The sequence below is a fragment of the Danio rerio genome, chromosome 19, assembly GCF_052040795.2.
Source record: "Danio rerio strain M-AB ecotype USA chromosome 19, GRCz13ab, whole genome shotgun sequence".
NCBI classification, from domain to species: Eukaryota; Metazoa; Chordata; class Actinopteri; order Cypriniformes; family Danionidae; genus Danio; species Danio rerio.
The window spans coordinates 45,091,853-45,114,605 of NC_141039.2; the positions used below are offsets into that span (position 1 = coordinate 45,091,853).

General features: G+C 42.0%; 3 long non-coding RNA genes across 3 annotated transcripts in view; 1 reads left to right on the forward strand and 2 right to left on the reverse strand.

Moving 5' to 3' along the window:
- The window catches only part of LOC141379178 (uncharacterized), a 94,119-nt gene that overhangs the window by 69,785 nt on the left and 1,581 nt on the right, over positions 1–22,753 (forward strand). The gene's annotated exons all lie outside the window — the stretch shown is intronic.
- LOC148679851 (uncharacterized) lies at positions 15,136–18,288 on the reverse strand. Its single transcript, XR_015945466.1, has 3 exons — positions 17,555–18,288; positions 16,325–17,458; positions 15,136–15,427 (listed from the first exon to the last, which is right to left on the reverse strand). It is a non-coding gene; the product is annotated as an uncharacterized LOC148679851 (long non-coding RNA).
- Positions 19,049–21,806, reverse strand: LOC148679852 (uncharacterized). The gene is made up of 3 exons (XR_015945484.1): positions 21,664–21,806; positions 20,856–21,566; positions 19,049–19,336 (listed from the first exon to the last, which is right to left on the reverse strand). It is a non-coding gene; the product is annotated as an uncharacterized LOC148679852 (long non-coding RNA).

Here is a 22,753-nt window from a genome sequence, read left to right on the forward strand (position 1 = left end):
ATAGAAACCGTGTCTAAAATAGAAATGTCACGAAAAAAATCAAAATTGTGAAGTGCACGCAAAACATGCGACACAAGCTAAACATGTGTCGCTAAATAGAAACGGTGTCTAAAATCGAAATCTCTCTAAAAAAGTCAAAAATGTGAAGTGTGCACCAAAACATGCGACGCAAGCTAATCATGTGTCGCAGAAATAGAAACGGTGTATAAAATCTAAACGTTACAAAGCTAGGGTGCTCTGATCGGTCAGGTTGCCTTGTGTGCTCTGACTGGTCAGTTGGACCCTGGGTCCTCTGGTTGGTCAGGTGGCCGTACGTGCGCTTATTAATCTGAAAGCTGATGTGCTCTTCATGGGCCGTACGTGCGCTGATTAATCTGAAAGCTGATGTGCTCTCTTGATCGACCGGTTGGCCTGGGGTGCTCTGATTGGTCAGTAGGCAGCTGTGTGCACTAGCTGGTCAAGTGCCTTACACCGTGCCTTCACAAAACATGCGACGCAAGCTAAACATGTGTCGCAAAAATAGAAACCGTGTCTAAAATAGAAATGTCACAAAAAAAAATAAAAAATGTGAAGTGCACGCAAAACATGCGACACAAGCTAAACATGTGTCGCAAAAATAGAAACCGTGTCTAAAATAGAAATGTCACAAAAAAATCAAAAATGTGAAGTGCACGCAAAACATGCGACACAAGCTAAACATGTGTCGCAAATATAGAAACCGTGTCTAAAATAGAAATGTCACGAAAAAAATCGAAAATGTGAAGTGCACGCAAAACATGCGACACAAGCTAAACATGTGTCGCAAAAATAGAAACCGTGTCTAAAATAGAAATGTCACAAAAAAAATCAAAAATGTGAAGTGCACGCAAAACATGCGACACAAGCTAAACATGTGTCGCAAACATAGAAACCGTTTCTAAAATAGAAATGTCACGAAAAAAATCAAAAATGTGAAGTGCACGCAAAACATGCGACACAAGCTAAACATGTGTCGCAAATATAGAAACCGTGTCTAAAATAGAAATGTCACGAAAAAAATCGAAAATGTGAAGTGCACCCAAAACATGCGACACAAGCTAAACATGTGTCGCTAAATAGAAACGGTGTCTAAAATCGAAATGTCTCTAAAAAAGTCAAAAATGTGAAGTGTGCACCAAAACATGCGACGCAAGCTAATCATGTGTCGCAGAAATAGAAACGGTGTATAAAATCTAAACGTTACAAAGCTAGGGTGCTCTGATCGGTCAGGTTGCCTTGTGTGCTCTGACTGGTCAGTTGGACCCTGGGTCCTCTGGTGGGTCAGGTGGCCGTACGTGCGCTTATTAATCTGAAAGCTGATGTGCTCTTCATGGGCCGTACGTGCGCTGATTAATCTGAAAGCTGATGTGCTCTCTTGATCGACCGGTTGGCCTGGGGTGCTCTGATTGGTCAGTAGGCAGCTGTGTGCACTGGCTGGTCAAGTGCCTTACACCGTGCCTTCACAAAACATGCGACGCAAGCTAAACATGTGTCGCAAAAATAGAAACCGTGTCTAAAATAGAAATGTCACAAAAAAAATCAAAAATGTGAAGTGCACGCAAAACATGCAACACAAGCTAAACATGTGTTGCAAAAATAGAAACCGTGTCTAAAATAGAAATGTCACAAAAAAAATAAAAAATGTGAAGTGCACGCAAAACATGCGACACAAGCTAAACATGTGTCGCAAACATAGAAACCGTGTCTAAAATAGAAATGTCACGAAAGAAATCAAAAATGTGAAGTGCACGCAAAACATGCGACACAAGCTAAACATGTGTCGCAAATATAGAAACCGTGTCTAAAATAGAAATGTCACGAAAAAAATCGAAAATGTGAAGTGCACCCAAAACATGCGACACAAGCTAAACATGTGTCGCTAAATAGAAACGGTGTCTAAAATCGAAATGTCTCTAAAAAAGTCAAAAATGTGAAGTGTGCACCAAAACATGCGACGCAAGCTAATCATGTGTCGCAGAAATAGAAACGGTGTATAAAATCTAAACGTTACAAAGCTAGGGTACTCTGATCGGTCAGGTTGCCTTGTGTGCTCTGACTGGTCAGTTGGACCCTGGGTCCTCTGGTTGGTCAGGTGGCCGTACGTGCGCTTATTAATCTGAAAGCTGATGTGCTCTTCATGGGCCGTACGTGCGCTGATTAATCTGAAAGCTGATGTGCTCTCTTGATCGACCGGTTGGCCTGGGGTGCTCTGATTGGTCAGTAGGCAGCTGTGTGCACTGGCTGGTCAAGTGCCTTACACCGTGCCTTCACAAAACATGCGACGCAAGCTAAACATGTGTCGCAAAAATAGAAACCGTGTCTAAAATAGAAATGTCACAAAAAAAATCAAAAATGTGAAGTGCACGCAAAACATGCGACACAAGCTAAACATGTGTCGCAAAAATAGAAACCGTGTCTAAAATAGAAATGTCACAAAAAAAATCAAAAATGTGAAGTGCACGCAAAACATGCGACACAAGCTAAACATGTGTCGCAAATATAGAAACCGTGTCTAAAATAGAAATGTCACGAAAAAAATCGAAAATGTGAAGTGCACGCAAAACATGCGACACAAGCTAAAGATGTGTCGCTAAATAGAAACAGTGTCTAAAATCGAAATGTCTCTAAAAAAGTCAAAAATGTGAAGTGTGCACCAAAACATGCGACGCAAGCTAATCATGTGTCGCAGAAATAGAAACGGTGTATAAAATCTAAACGTTACAAAGCTAGGGTGCTCTGATCGGTCAGGTTGCCTTGTGTGCTCTGACTGGTCAGTTGGACCCTGGGTCCTCTGGTTGGTCAGGTGGCCGTACGTGCGCTTATTAATCTGAAAGCTGATGTGCTCTTCATGGGCCGTACGTGCGCTGATTAATCTGAAAGCTGATGTGCTCTCTTGATCGACCGGTTGGCCTGGGGTGCTCTGATTGGTCAGTAGGCAGCTGTGTGCACTGGCTGGTCAAGTGCCTTACACCGTGCCTTCACAAAACATGCGACGCAAGCTAAACATGTGTCGCAAAAATAGAAACCGTGTCTAAAATAGAAATGTCACAAAAAAAATCAAAAATGTGAAGTGCACGCAAAACATGCGACACAAGCTAAACATGTGTCGCAAATATAGAAACCGTGTCTAAAATAGAAATGTCACGAAAAAAATCGAAAATGTGAAGTGCACGCAAAACATGCGACACAAGCTAAACATGTGTCGCTAAATAGAAACGGTGTCTAAAATCGAAATGTCTCTAAAAAAGTCGAAAATGTGAAGTGTGCACCTAAACATGCGACGCAAGCTAATCATGTGTCGCAGAAATAGAAATGGTGTATAAAATCTAAACGTTACAAAGCTAGGGTGCTCTGATCGGTCAGGTTGCCTTGTGTGCTCTGACTGGTCAGTTGGACCCTGGGTCCTCTGGTTGGTCAGGTGGCCGTACGTGCGCTTATTAATCTGAAAGCTGATGTGCTCTTTATGGGCCGTACGTGCGCTGATTAATCTGAAAGCTGATGTGCTCTCTTGATCGACCGGTTGGCCTGGGGTGCTCTGATTGGTCAGTAGGCAGCTGTGTGCACTGGCTGGTCAAGTGCCTTACACCGTGCCTTCACAAAACATGCGACGCAAGCTAAACATGTGCCGCAAAAATAGAAACCGTGTCTAAAATAGAAATGTCACAAAAAAAATAAAAAATGTGAAGTGCACGCAAAACATGCGACACAAGCTAAACATGTGTCGCAAAAATAGAAACCGTGTCTAAAATAGAAATGTCACAAAAAAAATCAAAAATGTGAAGTGCACGCAAAACATGCGACACAAGCTAAACATGTGTCGCAAACATAGAAACCGTTTCTAAAATAGAAATGTCACGAAAAAAATCAAAAATGTGAAGTGCACGCAAAACATGCGACACAAGCTAAACATGTGTCGCAAATATAGAAACCGTGTCTAAAATAGAAATGTCACGAAAAAAATCGAAAATGTGAAGTGCACCCAAAACATGCGACACAAGCTAAACATGTGTCGCTAAATAGAAACGGTGTCTAAAATCGAAATGTCTCTAAAAAAGTCAAAAATGTGAAGTGTGCACCAAAACATGCGACGCAAGCTAATCATGTGTCGCAGAAATAGAAACGGTGTATAAAATCTAAACGTTACAAAGCTAGGGTGCTCTGATCGGTCAGGTTGCCTTGTGTGCTCTGACTGGTCAGTTGGACCCTGGGTCCTCTGGTTGGTCAGGTGGCCGTACGTGCGCTTATTAATCTGAAAGCTGATGTGCTCTTCATGGGCCGTACGTGCGCTGATTAATCTGAAAGCTGATGTGCTCTTCATGGGCCGTACGTGCGCTGATTAATCTGAAAGCTGATGTGCTCTCTTGATCGACCGGTTGGCCTGGGGTGCTCTGATTGGTCAGTAGGCAGCTGTGTGCACTGGCTGGTCAAGTGCCTTACACCGTGCCTTCACAAAACATGCGACGCAAGCTAAACATGTGTCGCAAAAATAGAAACCGTGTCTAAAATAGAAATGTCACAAAAAAAATCAAAAATGTGAAGTGCACGCAAAACATGCGACACAAGCTAAACATGTGTCGCAAAAATAGAAACCGTGTCTAAAATAGAAATGTCACAAAAAAATCAAAAATGTGAAGTGCACGCAAAACATGCGACACAAGCTAAACATGTGTCGCAAATATAGAAACCGTGTCTAAAATAGAAATGTCACGAAAAAAATCGAAAATGTGAAGTGCACGCAAAACATGCGACACAAGCTAAACATGTGTCGCTAAATAGAAACGGTGTCTAAAATCGAAATGTCTCTAAAAAAGTCAAAAATATGAAGTGTGCACCAAAACATGCGACGCAAGCTAATCATGTGTCGCAGAAAAAGAAACGGTGTATAAAATCTAAACGTTACAAAGCTAGGGTGCTCTGATCGGTCAGGTTGCCTTGTGTGCTCTGACTGGTCAGTTGGACCCTGGGTCCTCTGGTTGGTCAGGTGGCCGTACGTGCGCTTATTAATCTGAAAGCTGATGTGCTCTTCATGGGCCGTACGTGCGCTGATTAATCTGAAAGCTGATGTGCTCTCTTGATCGACTGGTTGGCCTGGGGTGCTCTGATTGGTCAGTAGGCAGCTGTGTGCACTGGCTGGTCAAGTGCCTTACACCGTGCCTTCACAAAACATGCGACGCAAGCTAAACATGTGCCGCAAAAATAGAAACCGTGTCTAAAATAGAAATGTCACAAAAAAAATTAAAAATGTGAAGTGCACGCAAAACATGCGACACAAGCTAAACATGTGTCGCAAAAATAGAAACCGTGTCTAAAATAGAAATGTCACAAAAAAAATCAAAAATGTGAAGTGCACGCAAAACATGCGACACAAGCTAAACATGTGTCGCAAATATAGAAACCGTGTCTAAAATAGAAATGTCACGAAAAAAATCGAAAATGTGAAGTGCACGCAAAACATGCGACACAAGCTAAACATGTGTCGCAAAAATAGAAACCGTGTCTAAAATAGAAATGTCACAAAAAAAATCAAAAATGTGAAGTGCACGCAAAACATGCGACACAAGCTAAACATGTGTCGCAAACATAGAAACCGTTTCTAAAATAGAAATGTCACGAAAAAAATCAAAAATGTGAAGTGCACGCAAAACATGCGACACAAGCTAAACATGTGTCGCAAATATAGAAACCGTGTCTAAAATAGAAATGTCACGAAAAAAATCGAAAATGTGAAGTGCACCCAAAACATGCGACACAAGCTAAACATGTGTCGCTAAATAGAAACGGTGTCTAAAATCGAAATGTCTCTAAAAAAGTCAAAAATGTGAAGTGTGCACCAAAACATGCGACGCAAGCTAATCATGTGTCGCAGAAATAGAAACGGTGTATAAAATCTAAACGTTACAAAGCTAGGGTGCTCTGATCGGTCAGGTTGCCTTGTGTGCTCTGACTGGTCAGTTGGACCCTGGGTCCTCTGGTTGGTCAGGTGGCCGTACGTGCGCTTATTAATCTGAAAGCTGATGTGCTCTTCATGGGCCGTACGTGCGCTGATTAATCTGAAAGCTGATGTGCTCTCTTGATCGACCGGTTGGCCTGGGGTGCTCTGATTGGTCAGTAGGCAGCTGTGTGCACTGGCTGGTCAAGTGCCTTACACCGTGCCTTCACAAAACATGCGACGCAAGCTAAACATGTGTCGCAAAAATAGAAACCGTGTCTAAAATAGAAATGTCACAAAAAAAATCAAAAATGTGAAGTGCACGCAAAACATGCGACACAAGCTAAACATGTGTCGCAAAAATAGAAACCGTGTCTAAAATAGAAATTTCACAAAAAAATAAAAAATGTGAAGTGCACGCAAAACATGAGACACAAGCTAAACATGTGTCGCAAATATAGAAACCGTGTCTAAAATAGAAATGTCACGAAAAAAATCGAAAATGTGAAGTGCACGCAAAACATGCGACACAAGCTAAACATGTGTCGCTAAATAGAAACGGTGTCTTAAATAGAAATGTCTCTAAAAAAGTCGAAAATATGAAGTGTGCACCAAAACATGCGACGCAAGCTAATCATGTGTCGCAGAAATAGAAACGGTGTATAAAATCTAAACGTTACAAAGCTAGGGTGCTCTGATCGGTCAGGTTGCCTTGTGTGCTCTGACTGGTCAGTTGGACCCTGGGTCCTCTGGTTGGTCAGGTGGCCGTACGTGCGCTTATTAATCTGAAAGCTGATGTGCTCTTCATGGGCCGTACGTGCGCTGATTAATCTGAAAGCTGATGTGCTCTCTTGATCGACCGGTTGGCCTGGGGTGCTCTGATTGGTCAGTAGGCAGCTGTGTGCACTGGCTGGTCAAGTGCCTTACACCGTGCCTTCACAAAACATGCGACGCAAGCTAAACATGTGTCGCAAAAATAGAAACCGTGTCTAAAATAGAAATGTCACAAAAAAAATCAAAAATGTGAAGTGCACGCAAAACATGCGAAACAAGCTAAACATGTGTCGCAAATATAGAAACCGTGTCTAAAATAGAAATGTCACGAAAAAAATCAAAAATGTGAAGTGTGCACCAAAACATGCGACGCAAGCTAATCATGTGTCGCAGAAATAGAAACGGTGTATAAAATCTAAACGTTACAAAGCTAGGGTGCTCTGATCGGTCAGGTTGCCTTGTGTGCTCTGACTGGTCAGTTGGACCCTGGGTCCTCTGGTTGGTCAGGTGGCCGTACGTGCGCTTATTAATCTGAAAGCTGATGTGCTCTTCATGGGCCGTACGTGCGCTGATTAATCTGAAAGCTGATGTGCTCTCTTGATCGACCGGTTGGCCTGGGGTGCTCTGATTGGTCAGTAGGCAGCTGTGTGCACTGGCTGGTCAAGTGCCTTACACCGTGCCTTCACAAAACATGCGACGCAAGCTAAACATGTGCCGCAAAAATAGAAACCGTGTCTAAAATAGAAATGTCACAAAAAAAATCAAAAATGTGAAGTGCACGCAAAACATGCGACACAAGCTAAACATGTGTCGCAAAAATAGAAACCGTGTCTAAAATAGAAATGTCACAAAAAAATCAAAAATGTGAAGTGCACGCAAAACATGCGACACAAGCTAAACATGTGTCGCAAATATAGAAACCGTGTCTAAAATAGAAATGTCACGAAAAAAATCGAAAATGTGAAGTGCACGCAAAACATGCGACACAAGCTAAACATGTGTCGCTAAATAGAAACGGTGTCTAAAATCGAAATGTCTCTAAAAAAGTCGAAAATGTGAAGTGTGCACCAAAACATGCGACGCAAGCTAATCATGTGTCGCAGAAATAGAAACGGTGTATAAAATCTAAACGTTACAAAGCTAGGGTGCTCTGATCGGTCAGGTTGCCTTGTGTGCTCTGACTGGTCAGTTGGACCCTGGGTCTTCTGGTTGGTCAGGTGGCCGTACGTGCGCTTATTAATCTGAAAGCTGATGTGCTCTTCATGGGCCGTACGTGCGCTGATTAATCTGAAAGCTGATGTGCTCTCTTGATCGACCGGTTGGCCTGGGGTGCTCTGATTGGTCAGTAGGCAGCTGTGTGCACTGGCTGGTCAAGTGCCTTACACCGTGCCTTCACAAAACATGCGACGCAAGCTAAACATGTGTCGCAAAAATAGAAACCGTGTCTAAAATAGAAATGTCACGAAAAAAATCAAAAATGTGAAGTGCACGCAAAACATGTGACACAAGCTAAACATGTGTCGCAAAAATAGAAACCGTGTCTAAAATAGAAATGTCACAAAAAAAATCAAAAATGTGAAGTGCACGCAAAACATGCGACACAAGCTAAACATGTGTCGCTAAATAGAAACGGTGTCTAAAATCGAAATGTCTCTAAAAAAGTCGAAAATATGAAGTGTGCACCTAAACATGCGACGCAAGCTAAACATGTGTCGCAAAAATAGAAACAGTGTCTAAAATCTAAATGTCACAAAAAAAATCAAAAATGTGAAGTGCACGCAAAACATGCGACACAAGCTAAACATGTGTCGCAAATATAGAAACCGTGTCTAAAATAGAAATGTCATGAAAAAAATCGAAAATGTGAGATGTGCACCAAAACATGCGATGCAAGCTAATCATGTGTCGCAAATATAGAAACCGTGTCTAAAATAGAAATGTCACGAAAAAAATCGAAAATGTGAAGTGCACCCAAAACATGCGACACAAGCTAAACATGTGTCGCAAATATAGAAACCGTGTCTAAAATAGAAATGTCACGAAAAAAATCAAAATTGTGAAGTGCACGCAAAACATGCGACACAAGCTAAACATGTGTCGCTAAATAGAAACGGTGTCTAAAATCGAAATCTCTCTAAAAAAGTCAAAAATGTGAAGTGTGCACCAAAACATGCGACGCAAGCTAATCATGTGTCGCAGAAATAGAAACGGTGTATAAAATCTAAACGTTACAAAGCTAGGGTGCTCTGATCGGTCAGGTTGCCTTGTGTGCTCTGACTGGTCAGTTGGACCCTGGGTCCTCTGGTTGGTCAGGTGGCCGTACGTGCGCTTATTAATCTGAAAGCTGATGTGCTCTTCATGGGCCGTACGTGCGCTGATTAATCTGAAAGCTGATGTGCTCTCTTGATCGACCGGTTGGCCTGGGGTGCTCTGATTGGTCAGTAGGCAGCTGTGTGCACTAGCTGGTCAAGTGCCTTACACCGTGCCTTCACAAAACATGCGACGCAAGCTAAACATGTGTCGCAAAAATAGAAACCGTGTCTAAAATAGAAATGTCACAAAAAAAATCAAAAATGTGAAGTGCACGCAAAACATGCGACACAAGCTAAACATGTGTCGCAAAAATAGAAACCGTGTCTAAAATAGAAATGTCACAAAAAAATCAAAAATGTGAAGTGCACGCAAAACATGCGACACAAGCTAAACATGTGTCGCAAATATAGAAACCGTGTCTAAAATAGAAATGTCACGAAAAAAATCGAAAATGTGAAGTGCACGCAAAACATGCGACACAAGCTAAACATGTGTCGCAAAAATAGAAACCGTGTCTAAAATAGAAATGTCACAAAAAAAATCAAAAATGTGAAGTGCACGCAAAACATGCGACACAAGCTAAACATGTGTCGCAAACATAGAAACCGTTTCTAAAATAGAAATGTCACGAAAAAAATCAAAAATGTGAAGTGCACGCAAAACATGCGACACAAGCTAAACATGTGTCGCAAATATAGAAACCGTGTCTAAAATAGAAATGTCACGAAAAAAATCGAAAATGTGAAGTGCACCCAAAACATGCGACACAAGCTAAACATGTGTCGCTAAATAGAAACGGTGTCTAAAATCGAAATGTCTCTAAAAAAGTCAAAAATGTGAAGTGTGCACCAAAACATGCGACGCAAGCTAATCATGTGTCGCAGAAATAGAAACGGTGTATAAAATCTAAACGTTACAAAGCTAGGGTGCTCTGATCGGTCAGGTTGCCTTGTGTGCTCTGACTGGTCAGTTGGACCCTGGGTCCTCTGGTGGGTCAGGTGGCCGTACGTGCGCTTATTAATCTGAAAGCTGATGTGCTCTTCATGGGCCGTACGTGCGCTGATTAATCTGAAAGCTGATGTGCTCTCTTGATCGACCGGTTGGCCTGGGGTGCTCTGATTGGTCAGTAGGCAGCTGTGTGCACTGGCTGGTCAAGTGCCTTACACCGTGCCTTCACAAAACATGCGACGCAAGCTAAACATGTGTCGCAAAAATAGAAACCGTGTCTAAAATAGAAATGTCACAAAAAAAATCAAAAATGTGAAGTGCACGCAAAACATGCAACACAAGCTAAACATGTGTTGCAAAAATAGAAACCGTGTCTAAAATAGAAATGTCACAAAAAAAATCAAAAATGTGAAGTGCACGCAAAACATGCGACACAAGCTAAACATGTGTCGCAAACATAGAAACCGTGTCTAAAATAGAAATGTCACGAAAAAAATCAAAAATGTGAAGTGCACGCAAAACATGCGACACAAGCTAAACATGTGTCGCAAATATAGAAACCGTGTCTAAAATAGAAATGTCACGAAAAAAATCGAAAATGTGAAGTGCACCCAAAACATGCGACACAAGCTAAACATGTGTCGCTAAATAGAAACGGTGTCTAAAATCGAAATGTCTCTAAAAAAGTCAAAAATGTGAAGTGTGCACCAAAACATGCGACGCAAGCTAATCATGTGTCGCAGAAATAGAAACGGTGTATAAAATCTAAACGTTACAAAGCTAGGGTACTCTGATCGGTCAGGTTGCCTTGTGTGCTCTGACTGGTCAGTTGGACCCTGGGTCCTCTGGTTGGTCAGGTGGCCGTACGTGCGCTTATTAATCTGAAAGCTGATGTGCTCTTCATGGGCCGTACGTGCGCTGATTAATCTGAAAGCTGATGTGCTCTCTTGATCGACCGGTTGGCCTGGGGTGCTCTGATTGGTCAGTAGGCAGCTGTGTGCACTGGCTGGTCAAGTGCCTTACACCGTGCCTTCACAAAACATGCGACGCAAGCTAAACATGTGTCGCAAAAATAGAAACCGTGTCTAAAATAGAAATGTCACAAAAAAAATCAAAAATGTGAAGTGCACGCAAAACATGCGACACAAGCTAAACATGTGTCGCAAAAATAGAAACCGTGTCTAAAATAGAAATGTCACAAAAAAAATCAAAAATGTGAAGTGCACGCAAAACATGCGACACAAGCTAAACATGTGTCGCAAATATAGAAACCGTGTCTAAAATAGAAATGTCACGAAAAAAATCGAAAATGTGAAGTGCACGCAAAACATGCGACACAAGCTAAAGATGTGTCGCTAAATAGAAACGGTGTCTAAAATCGAAATGTCTCTAAAAAAGTCAAAAATGTGAAGTGTGCACCAAAACATGCGACGCAAGCTAATCATGTGTCGCAGAAATAGAAACGGTGTATAAAATCTAAACGTTACAAAGCTAGGGTGCTCTGATCGGTCAGGTTGCCTTGTGTGCTCTGACTGGTCAGTTGGACCCTGGGTCCTCTGGTGGGTCAGGTGGCCGTACGTGCGCTTATTAATCTGAAAGCTGATGTGCTCTTCATGGGCCGTACGTGCGCTGATTAATCTGAAAGCTGATGTGCTCTCTTGATCGACCGGTTGGCCTGGGGTGCTCTGATTGGTCAGTAGGCAGCTGTGTGCACTGGCTGGTCAAGTGCCTTACACCGTGCCTTCACAAAACATGCGACGCAAGCTAAACATGTGTCGCAAAAACAGAAACCTTGTCTAAAATAGAAATGTCACAAAAAAATAAAAAATGTGAAGTGCACGCAAAACATGCGACACAAGCTAAACATGTGTCGCAAATATAGAAACCGTGTCTAAAATAGAAATGTCACAAAAAAAATCAAAAATGTGAAGTGCACGCAAAACATGCGACACAAGCTAAACATGTGTCGCTAAATAGAAACGGTGTCTAAAATCGAAATGTCTCTAAAAAACTTGAAAATGTGAAGTGTGCACCAAAACATGCGACGCAAGCTAATCATGTGTCGCAGAAATAGAAACGGTGTATAAAATCTAAACGTTACAAAGCTAGGGTGCTCTGATCGGTCAGGTTGCCTTGTGTGCTCTGACTGGTCAGTTGGACCCTGGGTCCTCTGGTTGGTCAGGTGGCCGTACGTGCGCTTATTAATCTGAAAGCTGATGTGCTCTTCATGGGCCGTACGTGCGCTGATTAATCTGAAAGCTGATGTGCTCTCTTGATCGACCGGTTGGCCTGGGGTGCTCTGATTGGTCAGTAGGCAGCTGTGTGCACTGGCTGGTCAAGTGCCTTACACCGTGCCTTCACAAAACATGCGACGCAAGCTAAACATGTGTCGCAAAAATAGAAACCGTGTCTAAAATAGAAATGTCACAAAAAAAATCAAAAATGTGAAGTGCACGCAAAACATGCGACACAAGCTAAACATGTGTCGCAAATATAGAAACCGTGTCTAAAATAGAAATGTCACGAAAAAAATCGAAAATGTGAAGTGCACGCAAAACATGCGACACAAGCTAAACATGTGTCGCTAAATAGAAACGGTGTCTAAAATCGAAATGTCTCTAAAAAAGTCGAAAATGTGAAGTGTGCACCTAAACATGCGACGCAAGCTAATCATGTGTCGCAGAAATAGAAACGGTGTATAAAATCTAAACGTTACAAAGCTAGGGTGCTCTGATCGGTCAGGTTGCCTTGTGTGCTCTGACTGGTCAGTTGGACCCTGGGTCCTCTGGTTGGTCAGGTGGCCGTACGTGCGCTTATTAATCTGAAAGCTGATGTGCTCTTTATGGGCCGTACGTGCGCTGATTAATCTGAAAGCTGATGTGCTCTCTTGATCGACCGGTTGGCCTGGGGTGCTCTGATTGGTCAGTAGGCAGCTGTGTGCACTGGCTGGTCAAGTGCCTTACACCGTGCCTTCACAAAACATGCGACGCAAGCTAAACATGTGCCGCAAAAATAGAAACCGTGTCTAAAATAGAAATGTCACAAAAAAAATAAAAAATGTGAAGTGCACGCAAAACATGCGACACAAGCTAAACATGTGTCGCAAAAATAGAAACCGTGTCTAAAATAGAAATGTCACAAAAAAAATCAAAAATGTGAAGTGCACGCAAAACATGCGACACAAGCTAAACATGTGTCGCAAACATAGAAACCGTTTCTAAAATAGAAATGTCACGAAAAAAATCAAAAATGTGAAGTGCACGCAAAACATGCGACACAAGCTAAACATGTGTCGCAAATATAGAAACCGTGTCTAAAATAGAAATGTCACGAAAAAAATCGAAAATGTGAAGTGCACCCAAAACATGCGACACAAGCTAAACATGTGTCGCTAAATAGAAACGGTGTCTAAAATCGAAATGTCTCTAAAAAAGTCAAAAATGTGAAGTGTGCACCAAAACATGCGACGCAAGCTAATCATGTGTCGCAGAAATAGAAACGGTGTATAAAATCTAAACGTTACAAAGCTAGGGTGCTCTGATCGGTCAGGTTGCCTTGTGTGCTCTGACTGGTCAGTTGGACCCTGGGTCCTCTGGTTGGTCAGGTGGCCGTACGTGCGCTTATTAATCTGAAAGCTGATGTGCTCTTCATGGGCCGTACGTGCGCTGATTAATCTGAAAGCTGATGTGCTCTCTTGATCGACCGGTTGGCCTGGGGTGCTCTGATTGGTCAGTAGGCAGCTGTGTGCACTGGCTGGTCAAGTGCCTTACACCGTGCCTTCACAAAACATGCGACGCAAGCTAAACATGTGTCGCAAAAATAGAAACCGTGTCTAAAATAGAAATGTCACAAAAAAAATCAAAAATGTGAAGTGCACGCAAAACATGCGACACAAGCTAAACATGTGTCGCAAAAATAGAAACCGTGTCTAAAATAGAAATGTCACAAAAAAATCAAAAATGTGAAGTGCACGCAAAACATGCGACACAAGCTAAACATGTGTCGCAAATATAGAAACCGTGTCTAAAATAGAAATGTCACAAAAAAAATCAAAAATGTGAAGTGCACGCAAAACATGCGACACAAGCTAAACATGTGTCGCAAATATAGAAACCGTGTCTAAAATAGAAATGTCACGAAAAAAATCAAAAATGTGAAGTGCACGCAAAACATGCGACACAAGCTAAACATGTGTCGCTAAATAGAAACGGTGTCTAAAATCGAAATGTCTCTAAAAAAGTCGAAAATGTGAAGTGTGCACCAAAACATGCGACGCAAGCTAATCATGTGTCGCAGAAATAGAAACGGTGTATAAAATCTAAACGTTACAAAGCTAGGGTGCTCTGATCGGTCAGGTTGCCTTGTGTGCTCTGACTGGTCAGTTGGACCCTGGGTCCTCTGGTGGGTCAGGTGGCCGTACGTGCGCTTATTAATCTGAAAGCTGATGTGCTCTTCATGGGCCGTACGTGCGCTGATTAATCTGAAAGCTGATGTGCTCTCTTGATCGACCGGTTGGCCTGGGGTGCTCTGATTGGTCAGTAGGCAGCTGTGTGCACTGGCTGGTCAAGTGCCTTACACCGTGCCTTCACAAAACATGCGACGCAAGCTAAACATGTGTCGCAAAAATAGAAACCGTGTCTAAAATAGAAATGTCACAAAAAAAATCAAAAATGTGAAGTGCACGCAAAACATGCGACACAAGCTAAACATGTGTCGCAAATATAGAAACCATGTCTAAAATAGAAATGTCACGAAAAAAATCGAAAATGTGAAGTGCACGCAAAACATGCGACACAAGCTAAACATGTGTCGCTAAATAGAAACGGTGTCTAAAATCGAAATGTCTCTAAAAAAGTCAAAAATATGAAGTGTGCACCAAAACATGCGACGCAAGCTAATCATGTGTCGCAGAAAAAGAAACGGTGTATAAAATCTAAACGTTACAAAGCTAGGGTGCTCTGATCGGTCAGGTTGCCTTGTGTGCTCTGACTGGTCAGTTGGACCCTGGGTCCTCTGGTTGGTCAGGTGGCCGTACGTGCGCTTATTAATCTGAAAGCTGATGTGCTCTTCATGGGCCGTACGTGCGCTGATTAATCTGAAAGCTGATGTGCTCTCTTGATCGACTGGTTGGCCTGGGGTGCTCTGATTGGTCAGTAGGCAGCTGTGTGCACTGGCTGGTCAAGTGCCTTACACCGTGCCTTCACAAAACATGCGACGCAAGCTAAACATGTGCCGCAAAAATAGAAACCGTGTCTAAAATAGAAATGTCACAAAAAAAATTAAAAATGTGAAGTGCACGCAAAACATGCGACACAAGCTAAACATGTGTCGCAAAAATAGAAACCGTGTCTAAAATAGAAATGTCACAAAAAAAATCAAAAATGTGAAGTGCACGCAAAACATGCGACACAAGCTAAACATGTGTCGCAAATATAGAAACCGTGTCTAAAATAGAAATGTCACGAAAAAAATCGAAAATGTGAAGTGCACGCAAAACATGCGACACAAGCTAAACATGTGTCGCAAAAATAGAAACCGTGTCTAAAATAGAAATGTCACAATAAAAATCAAAAATGTGAAGTGCACGCAAAACATGCGACACAAGCTAAACATGTGTCGCAAACATAGAAACCGTTTCTAAAATAGAAATGTCACGAAAAAAATCAAAAATGTGAAGTGTGCACCAAAACATGCGACGCAAGCTAATCATGTGTCGCAGAAATAGAAACGGTGTATAAAATCTAAACGTTACAAAGCTAGGGTGCTCTGATCGGTCAGGTTGCCTTGTGTGCTCTGACTGGTCAGTTGGACCCTGGGTCCTCTGGTTGGTCAGGTGGCCGTACGTGCGCTTATTAATCTGAAAGCTGATGTGCTCTTCATGGGCCGTACGTGCGCTGATTAATCTGAAAGCTGATGTGCTCTCTTGATCGACCGGTTGGCCTGGGGTGCTCTGATTGGTCAGTAGGCAGCTGTGTGCACTGGCTGGTCAAGTGCCTTACACCGTGCCTTCACAAAACATGCGACGCAAGCTAAACATGTGTCGCAAAAATAGAAACCGTGTCTAAAATAGAAATGTCACAAAAAAAATCAAAAATGTGAAGTGCACGCAAAACATGCGACACAAGCTAAACATGTGTCGCAAAAATAGAAACCGTGTCTAAAATAGAAATTTCACAAAAAAATAAAAAATGTGAAGTGCACGCAAAACATGAGACACAAGCTAAACATGTGTCGCAAATATAGAAACCGTGTCTAAAATAGAAATGTCACGAAAAAAATCGAAAATGTGAAGTGCACGCAAAACATGCGACACAAGCTAAACATGTGTCGCTAAATAGAAACGGTGTCTTAAATAGAAATGTCTCTAAAAAAGTCGAAAATATGAAGTGTGCACCAAAACATGCGACGCAAGCTAATCATGTGTCGCAGAAATAGAAACGGTGTATAAAATCTAAACGTTACAAAGCTAGGGTGCTCTGATCGGTCAGGTTGCCTTGTGTGCTCTGACTGGTCAGTTGGACCCTGGGTCCTCTGGTTGGTCAGGTGGCCGTACGTGCGCTTATTAATCTGAAAGCTGATGTGCTCTTCATGGGCCGTACGTGCGCTGATTAATCTGAAAGCTGATGTGCTCTCTTGATCGACCGGTTGGCCTGGGGTGCTCTGATTGGTCAGTAGGCAGCTGTGTGCACTGGCTGGTCAAGTGCCTTACACCGTGCCTTCACAAAACATGCGACGCAAGCTAAACATGTGCCGCAAAAATAGAAACCGTGTCTAAAATAGAAATGTCACAAAAAAAATCAAAAATGTGAAGTGCACGCAAAACATGCGACACAAGCTAAACATGTGTCGCAAAAATAGAAACCGTGTCTAAAATAGAAATGTCACAAAAAAATCAAAAATGTGAAGTGCACGCAAAACATGCGACACAAGCTAAACATGTGTCGCAAATATAGAAACCGTGTCTAAAATAGAAATGTCACGAAAAAAATCGAAAATGTGAAGTGCACGCAAAACATGCGACACAAGCTAAACATGTGTCGCTAAATAGAAACGGTGTCTAAAATCGAAATGTCTCTAAAAAAGTCGAAAATGTGAAGTGTGCACCAAAACATGCGACGCAAGCTAATCATGTGTCGCAGAAATAGAAACGGTGTATAAAATCTAAACGTTACAAAGCTAGGGTGCTCTGATCGGTCAGGTTGCCTTGTGTGCTCTGACTGGTCAGTTGGACCCTGGGTCTTCTGGTTGGTCAGGTGGCCGTACGTGCGCTTATTAATCTGAAAGCTGATGTGCTCTTCATGGGCCGTACGTGCGCTGATTAATCTGAAAGCTGATGTGCTCTCTTGATCGACCGGTTGGCCTGGGGTGCTCTGATTGGTCAGTAGGCAGCTGTGTGCACTGGCTGGTCAAGTGCCTTACACCGTGCCTTCACAAAACATGCGACGCAAGCTAAACATGTGTCGCAAAAATAGAAACCTTGTCTAAAATAGAAATGTCACAAAAAAAATCAAAAATGTGAATTGCACGCAAAACATGCGACACAAGCTAAACATGTGTCGCAAACATAGAAACCGTGTCTAAAATAGAAATGTCACGAAAAAAATCAAAAATGTGAAGTGCACGCAAAACATGCGACACAAGCTAAACATGTGTCGCAAATATAGAAACCGTGTCTAAAATAGAAATGTCACGAAAAAAATCGAAAATGTGAAGTGCACCCAAAACATGCGACACAAGCTAAACATGTGTCGCTAAATAGAAACGGTGTCTAAAATCGAAATGTCTCTAAAAAAGTCAAAAATGTGAAGTGTGCACCAAAACATGCGACGCAAGCTAATCATGTGTCGCAGAAATAGAAACGGTGTATAAAATCTAAACGTTACAAAGCTAGGGTGCTCTGATCGGTCAGGTTGCCTTGTGTGCTCTGACTGGTCAGTTGGACCCTGGGTCCTCTGGTTGGTCAGGTGGCCGTACGTGCGCTTATTAATCTGAAAGCTGATGTGCTCTTCATGGGCCGTACGTGCGCTGATTAATCTGAAAGCTGATGTGCTCTCTTGATCGACCGGTTGGCCTGGGGTGCTCTGATTGGTCAGTAGGCAGCTGTGTGCACTGGCTGGTCAAGTGCCTTACACCGTGCCTTCACAAAACATGCGACGCAAGCTAAACATGTGTCGCAAAAATAGAAACCGTGTCTAAAATAAAAATGTCACGAAAAAAATCAAAAATGTGAAGTGCACGCAAAACATGTGACACAAGCTAAACATGTGTCGCAAAAATAGAAACCGTGTCTAAAATAGAAATGTCACAAAAAAAATCAAAAATGTGAAGTGCACGCAAAACATGCGACACAAGCTAAACATGTGTCGCTAAATAGAAACGGTGTCTAAAATCGAAATGTCTCTAAAAAAGTCGAAAATATGAAGTGTGCACCTAAACATGCGACGCAAGCTAAACATGTGTCGCAAAAATAGAAACAGTGTCTAAAATCTAAATGTCACAAAAAAAATCAAAAATGTGAAGTGCACGCAAAACATGCGACACAAGCTAAACATGTGTCGCAAATATAGAAACCGTGTCTAAAATAGAAATGTCATGAAAAAAATCAAAAATGTGAAGTGTGCACCAAAACATGCGATGCAAGCTAATCATGTGTCGCAAATATAGAAACGGTGTCTAAAATCGAAATCTCTCTAAAAAAGTCAAAAATGTAAAGTGTGCACCAAAACATGCGACGCAAGCTAATCATGTGTCGCAGAAATAGAAACGGTGTATAAAATCTAAACGTTACAAAGCTAGGGTGCTCTGATCGGTCAGGTTGCCTTGTGTGCTCTGACTGGTCAGTTGGACCCTGGGTCCTCTGGTTGGTCAGGTGGCCGTACGTGCGCTTATTAATCTGAAAGCTGATGTGCTCTTCATGGGCCGTACGTGCGCTGATTAATCTGAAAGCTGATGTGCTCTCTTGATCGACCGGTTGGCCTGGGGTGCTCTGATTGGTCAGTAGGCAGCTGTGTGCACTAGCTGGTCAAGTGCCTTACACCGTGCCTTCACAAAACATGCGACGCAAGCTAAACATGTGTCGCAAAAATAGAAACCGTGTCTAAAATAGAAATGTCACGAAAAAAAATCGAAAATGTGAAGTGCACGCAAAACATGCGACACAAGCTAAACATGTGTCGCAAAAATAGAAACCGTGTCTAAAATAGAAATGTCACAAAAAAAATCAAAAATGTGAAGTGCACGCAAAACATGCGACACAAGCTAAACATGTGTCGCAAATATAGAAACCGTGTCTAAAATAGAAATGTCACGAAAAAAATCGAAAATGTGAAGTGCACGCAAAACATGCGACACAAGCTAAACATGTGTCGCTAAATAGAAACGGTGTCTAAAATTGAAATGTCTCTAAAAAAGTCGAAAATATGAAGTGTGCACCAAAACATGCGACGCAAGCTAATCATGTGTCGCAGAAATAGAAACGGTGTATAAAATCTAAACGTTACAAAGCTAGGGTGCTCTGATCGGTCAGGTTGCCTTGTGTGCTCTGACTGGTCAGTTGGACCCTGGGTCCTCTGGTTGGTCAGGTGGCCGTACGTGCGCTTATTAATCTGAAAGCTGATGTGCTCTTCATGGGCCGTACGTGCGCTGATTAATCTGAAAGCTGATGTGCTCTCTTGATCGACCGGTTGACCTGGGGTGCTCTGATTGGTCAGTAGGCAGCTGTGTGCACTGGCTGGTCAAGTGCCTTACACCGTGCCTTCACAAAACATGCGACGCAAGCTAAACATGTGTCGCAAAAATAGAATCCGTGTCTAAAATAGAAATGTCACAAAAAAAATCAAAAATGTGAAGTGCACGCAAAACATGCGACACAAGCTAAACATGTGTCGCTAAATAGAAACGGTGTCTAAAATCGAAATGTCTCTAAAAAAGTCGAAAATGTGAAGTGTGCACCAAAACATGCGACGCAAGCTAATCATGTGTCGCAGAAATAGAAACGGTGTATAAAATCTAAACGTTACAAAGCTAGGGTGCTCTGATCGGTCAGGTTGCCTTGTGTGCTCTGACTGGTCAGTTGGACCCTGGGTCCTCTGGTTGGTCAGGTGGCCGTACGTGCGCTTATTAATCTGAAAGCTGATGTGCTCTTCATGGGCCGTACGTGCGCTGATTAATCTGAAAGCTGATGTGCTCTCTTGATCGACCGGTTGGCCTGGGGTGCTCTGATTGGTCAGTAGGCAGCTGTGTGCACTGGCTGGTCAAGTGCCTTACACCGTGCCTTCACAAAACATGCGACGCAAGCTAAACATGTGTCGCAAAAATAGAAACAGTGTCTAAAATCTAAATGTCACAAAAAAAATCAAAAATGTGAAGTGCACGCAAAACATGCGACACAAGCTAAACATATGTCGCAAAAATAGAAACCGTGTCTAAAATAGAAATGTCACAAAAAAAATCAAAAATGTGAAGTGCACGCAAAACATGCGACACAAGCTAAACATGTGTCGCTAAATAGAAACGGTGTCTAAAATCGAAATGTCTCTAAAAAAGTCGAAAATATGAAGTGTGCACCTAAACATGCGACGCAAGCTAAACATGTGTCGCAAAAATAGAAACAGTGTCTAAAATCTAAATGTCACAAAAAAAATCAAAAATGTGAAGTGCACGCAAAACATGCGACACAAGCTAAACATATGTCGCAAAAATAGAAACCGTGTCTAAAATAGAAATGTCACAAAAAAAATCAAAAATGTGAAGTGCATGCAAAACATGCGACACAAGCTAAACATGTGTCGCTAAATAGAAACGGTGTCTAAAATCGAAATGTCTCTAAAAACGTCGAAAATATGAAGTGTGCACCTAAACATGCGACGCAAGCTAAACATGTGTCGCAAAAATAGAAACAGTGTCTAAAATCTAAATGTCACAAAAAAAATCAAAAATGTGAAGTGCACGCAAAACATGCGACACAAGCTAAACATGTGTCGCAAATATAGAAACCGTGTCTAAAATAGAAATGTCACGAAAAAAATCGAAAATGTGAGATGTGCACCAAAACATGCGACGCAAGCTAATCATGTGTCGTAGAAATAGAAACGGTGTCTAAAATCAAAATGTCACGAAAAAAATCGAAAATGTGAAGTGCACGCAAAACATGCGACACAAGCTAAACATGTGTCGCTAAATAGAAACGGTGTCTAAAATCGAAATATCTCGAAAAAAGTCGAAAATGTGAAGTGTGCACCAAAACATGCGACGCAAGCTAATCATGTGTCGCAGAAATAGAAATGGTGTATAAAATCTAAACGTTACAAAGCTAGGGTGCTCTGATCGGTCAGGTTGCCTTGTGTGCTCTGACTGGTCAGTTGGACCCTGGGTCCTCTGGTTGGTCAGGTGGCCGTACGTGCGCTTATTAATCTGAAAGCTGATGTGCTCTTCATGGGCCGTACGTGCGCTGATTAATCTGAAAGCTGATGTGCTCTCTTGATCGACCGGTTGGCCTGGGGTGCTCTGATTGGTCAGTAGGCAGCTGTGTGCACTGGCTGGTCAAGTGCCTTACACCGTGCCTTCACAAAACATGCGACGCAGGCTAAACATGTGTCGCAAAAATAGAAACAGTGTCTAAAATAGAAATGTCACAAAAAAAAAAAATCAAAAATGTGAAGTGCACGCAAAACATGCGACACAAGCTAAACATGTGTCGCAAAAATAGAAACCGTGTCTAAAATAGAAATGTCACAAAAAAAAATGTGAAGTGCACGAAAAACATGCGACACAAGCTAAACATGTGTCGCAAATATAGAAACAGTGTCTAAAATAGAAATGTCACGAAAAAAATCGAAAATGTGAAGTGCACGCAAAACATGCGACACAAGCTAAACATGTGTCGCTAAATAGAAACGGTGTCTAAAATTGAAATGTCTCTAAAAAAGTCGAAAATGTGAAGTGTGCACCAAAACATGCGACGCAAGCTAATCATGTGTTGCAAAAATAGAAACAGTGTCTAAAATCTAAATGTCACAAAAAAAATTTAAAATGTGAAGTGCACGCAAAACATGCGACACAAGCTAAACATATGTCGCAAAAATAGACATGGTGTCTAAAATCTAAATGTAACGTCATCGTGATGGTTCGTGGAAAAACTCCATATTAATCTGAACGCTGATGTGCTCTTAATTGACACACACACACACACAAACAAACTAACACCATCCATGCATGCTCACTCACTTGGGAACGATATTGTCAGACTTCAGGGCGGCTTCCTTTAAAATTAGACTAGAGCTACCGACAGCTCCCATGCTTTATTCTGAAATTTATTTCTTCACCGCAAGAAATCTGGTCGGCTAGCGCGGGAATGCAGACCTGCAGTTCATATTTACCTGGTCTCAGTTCTCGTTCAGTTGAGAAATACTGTGTGCTCCGACTCAGTCGGAAATACTGCCAAACCATCAGGTCATTTGTTGTGCGACTCTCCTTACCTCACCTCTCTCTCTCTCCTCCACACTGTATCGTCATGACAATCACGCATATGCTTTTGTAGGCATTAAATAAATAATATTTGTTATTTAGTACTTGCCTGCTATTTAAGTGCATTGTTTTTATGATGGTATAACAGTATTGAAACTGACACCTTTGCTTTTTTTAGGTCCCGCTGTATACCATATTACCGTATTACCGCCCAAGCCTAGTGCAATACCTAGTTCAACCATTGGATTTCAAACTTGCGTACTGCACCTTTTAAAGTAGAGCCCATAGCCTCACACAAGAAAGGTG